The following is a 5,075-nucleotide window of genomic DNA, read 5'->3' on the forward strand; positions in this document are numbered from 1 at the left end:
CAATGAGCATAATGTTTTCAAGCATAATGTTTTCATCCACCTGGTAGCACGTGCTAGTACTTCTTTCCATTTTATGCCCAAATGATATTCCATCACAGGGAGACACAACATTTTGTTTATGCGTTTATCGGTCGACGAACATTTGGGTCATTTCCACCCTTTGACTGGTGTGAATATTGCCGCTATGAACATTCCTCTCTACATTTTTGTTTGGATACCTGTTTTCAATCACTTTGTATATATATTTAGCGCTGAAGCAGCAGCTGTACCGTTTTGCATGGCCACCAGCAACGTGTGAGAGTTTCAGTTTCTTCACGTCCGTCCCAGTACTTGTTATTTTCCATTGAGAAAAAAAAATTTTTTTTATGACCAACCCAGCGGGTATGAAGCGGTATCTCATTGTGGTTTTGATTTGCATTTCCCCGATGACTAACGATAGGAAGCATTTTTTTCATGTGATTCTTGGCCGTTTGTATATCTTTTTTGCAGAAACGTCTACCCAAGTCCTCTGCCTATTTTTAACTTAATTTTATTTCTTATGGGAAAATATACATGAAAATTTACCATTTTAACCATTTTTCAGGGGTCACATCAGTGGCATTAAGTACATTCACAATGTTGTGCAACTATCACCACCATCCAGCTCCCGAACATTTTAAAAGCAGTGCTAAGGGGAGACTGGGCAGTGCAGTCGGTGGAGCGCGCGACTCTTGGTTTCAGCTCAGGTCGTGATCTCAGGGTGGTGAGATCAAGCCCTGCATTGGCTCCGCGCTCAGTGTGGAGTCTGCTTAAGATTCTCTCTCCCTCTGCCTCTGCCCCTCCCACTCGTGGCCTCTCTCTCTAAAATAAATAAATAAATCTTAAAAAAAGGGGGGGCAGCTTTAAGTTCACAGCAGAATTGAGAGGAAGGTACAGAGATTTCCACCCCCCCCCCCAACTCCGGGTGTGCACAGCCTCCCCGTTATCAACATTCTGCACCGGAGTGGGACGTTTGTTTGTCTGTTTCTGCCAAGAAGGCAGTTGGGATTTTGACAGAGAGCACACTCATCTGTACATCAGTTTGGGGAGTCATGTCCATGATGATTAGTTTCATGCGTCAATTTGGCTAGGCTATGGTAGTCAGTACTTCAAGGAAACACTAATCTAGGTGTTGCTATGAAGATATTTTCAGATGGGGTTAACTTCTACAACGAGTTGACTTTAAGTAAAGGAGCTTATTTTGGTAATTTGGGCCTCATCCAATCAGTTGAAAGGCCTTAAGAGCAAAACTGAAGTTTCCCAGAGGAAGAATTACACCTACAGACCAGAGCTTCTGCCTTCAAGCTTCATCTGTCTCTCTCTCTATCCATCCTATCCTGTCTACCTACCTATCCATCCATCTCCCTACCTATCCATCCTATCTATCCATCCTATCTATCTATCTATCTATCTATCTATCATCCATCTCCCTACCTATCCATCCTATCTATCCATCCTATCTATCTATCTATCTATCTATCTATCTATCTATCTATCTACCTACCTACTTATCCATCCTATATATCCATCTATCCATCCATCCATCCATTCATCCTATCTATCCGTCTACCTACCTATCCATCCATCTCCCTACCTATCCATCCTATCTATCTATCCATCCATCCATTCATCCATCCTATCTATCCGTCTACCTACCTACCTATCCATCCTATCTATCCATCTATCTACCTATCCTTTCTATCTACCTACCTACCTATCCGTCCTATCTATCCATCCTATCTGTTATCCATCCATCCATTCTATGTCTATCCTATCTATCTATCCATCCATCCATCCCTTCTATGTATCTATGTATCTATCCATCCATTCTATCTATCTATCTATCTATCTATCTATCTATCTATCTATCTATCTACCAATCCATCCTATCTACCTACCTATCCTATCTATCTGCCTACCTATCCATCCTATCTATCCATCTATCTACCTATCCTTTCTATCTATCTACGTACCTACCTATCTATCCTATCTATCCATCCTATTATCCATCCATCCATCCATTCTATCTATGTATCTGTGTATCTATGTATCTATGTATCTATCTATCTATCCATCCATCCATCCATCCATCCATTCTATCTATCTATCCATCCTATCTATCCATCCATCCATCCAATCTATCTATCCATCCTATCTATCTATCCATTCTATCTTTTCTTTTTTCTTTCTTTCTTTTTCTTTCTTTCTTTCTTTCTTTCTTTCTTTCCTTCCTTCCTTCTTTCCTTCTTTCCTTCTTTCCTTCCTATCTATCCATCCATTCTATCTATCCATCCTATCTATCTTTCTATCCATTCTATCTATCTATCCATCTATCCATCCATCCATCGTCTCCTTCCAGCACTACTTCTCTGATAGAACTCTGACTGATATACCACATGAACATCTTTCCATTTATCTAGGTGCTTATTTTCTTCAGTAATGTTTTGCAGTCTTCAATGTACAAGTCAAACTTCCGTAGTTAAACTGCTTCCTGAATCTATTTTTGCGTCATTCCTTGCTAGTGCATAGAAATGCAATCGATTTCTGTATGTTGATCTAGAATCCTGCCATCTTGCTGAACTTGTTTATTTGCACTGACAGTTTTTTTGTGGATTCCTTAAGATTTTCTCTATATGAGATGATGCTATTGGGGAACAGAGATAGTATTACTTCTTCCTTTCCAATCTGGATGATTTTTATGTCCTTTTCTTTTGAAATTGTCCTGGCCAGAACCTCTGGGACAATGTTGGATAGGAGTGGCAAAAGCAGACATTCTTACTCGTTCCTGACCTCGGGGGGTGGGGGGAAACATCCAGTCTTTGACCGTGGAGGATAACGTGAGCAGTAGATGCTCTTTATCAGCTTGTAGAAAGTTTCCTTCGATTCCTACTTTGTTGAGTGTTTTCCTCATGAAAAGGTGTTGGATTTTGTCAAATGCTTTTTTAGCGTCCATAGAGATGATCACGTGCCTGGTTTGCTTTCCTTCCCTTCTCTGAAGCATTGGGTTGGAAATTCAATCTCTGTGGTTTCTCAGGAATTAAAAAAACAGTCAGAGTTTTACAGCTCTCCCCATAAATAATTGCCAGCTCCCAGGCGCAGTGAAGTGCTTAGGCTATATGAAAAAAACAAAGCCAGCTCTCGTGCTCAGCAGTTGCAAGCAGAAAAAGGAACGAAAACATGGTAGCACTGAATAAAAGCAGTAAATTCAGTAAGCAGTTACTTTTCCTCCTGCAAAAAGGAAAAAGGAAAGAAAGGGGAAGGGGAAGGCAGGCAGGCATGCAAGAAGGAGAGGAAAGGAGGCAGGGAGGAAAGCATTCACACAGGGCCGTTTCCTAAACATTTTGCTCTGAGTTTCTCTAGGCTCTAGAAAGAGGCTCTAGGCCTTGTGTCTTGCTAGTGGCAGTTTGTGATACTCTGCGTTAATGTCGGGATGCCAGGTCTTTTTGCCCACCTTGAGAATGGAGAAGGGCAGAGGTTGGGCATAATCCAGCTTCCTCTATCGTGTGTTTTTTTTTTTAAAGATTTTATTTATTTATTTGACAGAGAGAGAGAGACAGCCAGAGAGAGAGGAAACACAAGCACTGGGAGTGGGAGAGGAAGAAGCAGGCTCCCAGCGGAGCAGGGAGCCCCATGCGAGGCCCGATCCCAGGACTCTGGGATCATGCCCTGAGCCGAAGGCAGATGCTTGATGACTGAGCCACCCAGACGCCCCCCTCTGTCGTTTTAAAAGAAAGGATTGGCCTCCCTAATAACATCTCCCTGGAGATTTCTTATGGTTGGGAGGACTTTGAAATCCCCTCCTCCGATTGAGTCCATGGCTGATAATGGCTGGGTCCACATGGTAAAAGGTGGTGTGAGCTTTGGACAAGGATGGAGGGGACAGTTTGCTGTGGGACTTTGGGCAAGTCCCACTCCCTGTCTGGGTCTCAGTGTCTCTGGGGTCTCAGTGTAAAGGTAGGGGATTCTATCACTGGAGGAGTTCTAGGATCCAGTAGGATCCAGGTCTATGAATCCCTCGAGTGGCTCATAGGCTCTCCACCCAAGTGGCATTTCTCTAGATGGCCACATTAGGGTTCCTGGCATCTCCAGGACTCTGTACTCTGAAAGCTGCACGAGCTCCTTAATGCCTTGGGATGACTTCTCAGAGGGCCTCGCTGGATCAGGGCTGCTGCTATTACCCGAGCAGGCAGACAAGGCTCTCACCAGATAGGCAGGCAGTACTCATTTAGGGCCAGAGGATTGAGTGGATGTTGAAACCGGAGATACTAATTTCCAGAGCTTTTAGTGATGGAATGAGAAAGTACCTAGGGGCCCTGGTCCACCCTGGGGGCATAGGAAGTAGTAAAACAGCAGATGGTTTTTTGTTTTTTTTTTTTAAACACCCAATCTCTGCTAATCCCTTTGCCTGCATTATATCGGTGAATTTTTAGTAGAATTTATGAGACAGATACTGTTATGCCCATTTTACAGGCAGGAAGCTGAGGCCCAGAGAGAGTGGGTGACTTGCCCAAAGGCACGCGGAGTATTTCGGGCTGTCTGGATGCGTCTGAACGTACAGAACTGAGTATTGGGGAGAAAAGCGCCGCGCTACGAAGAGCAGGGAACCTTGGATCTGGGACTGGTGGTTGATGGTCCACGTTGTCTGAGGGTGGGGAAGGGGAAGGAATGCCAGAGATGGGGTGCCTACGGGAGTGGGGAGAGCAGGAGGCGGAGATCGGGAGGGGAGGGGACCGACTTTTAGGGGCAGAATCCCTAAGGGGAGACCCAGGGTGGGGCGACTGGGGCTCCGAGGTCAGAGCGAGGGCCCTGGACTGAAACTAGCGGGTCCCGGGAGTGAGCGGGGTCGGGGTGTACTCTGGGGATGCTCCGAGGGACGGAGGGGACGGGCAGAATCAGGAGGGTGGACAACCTCGGGCAGGGTCTCGGACCAGGGTGGGACGGGTGGGCCCGCACTCTGGTAGTGGCAGCTGGCGGACAACAGAGAGCCGGAAGCTGGAGTCGCCCCGCCCTCTCCCCGGCCCCCGCCCCCGGCCCGGCCTTGCCCCGCCCCCGGATCC

Source organism: Ursus maritimus, unplaced genomic scaffold (genome assembly GCF_017311325.1).
Source record: "Ursus maritimus isolate PB19 unplaced genomic scaffold, ASM1731132v1 scaffold_2, whole genome shotgun sequence".
In the NCBI taxonomy this organism is placed as follows: domain Eukaryota; kingdom Metazoa; phylum Chordata; class Mammalia; order Carnivora; family Ursidae; genus Ursus; species Ursus maritimus.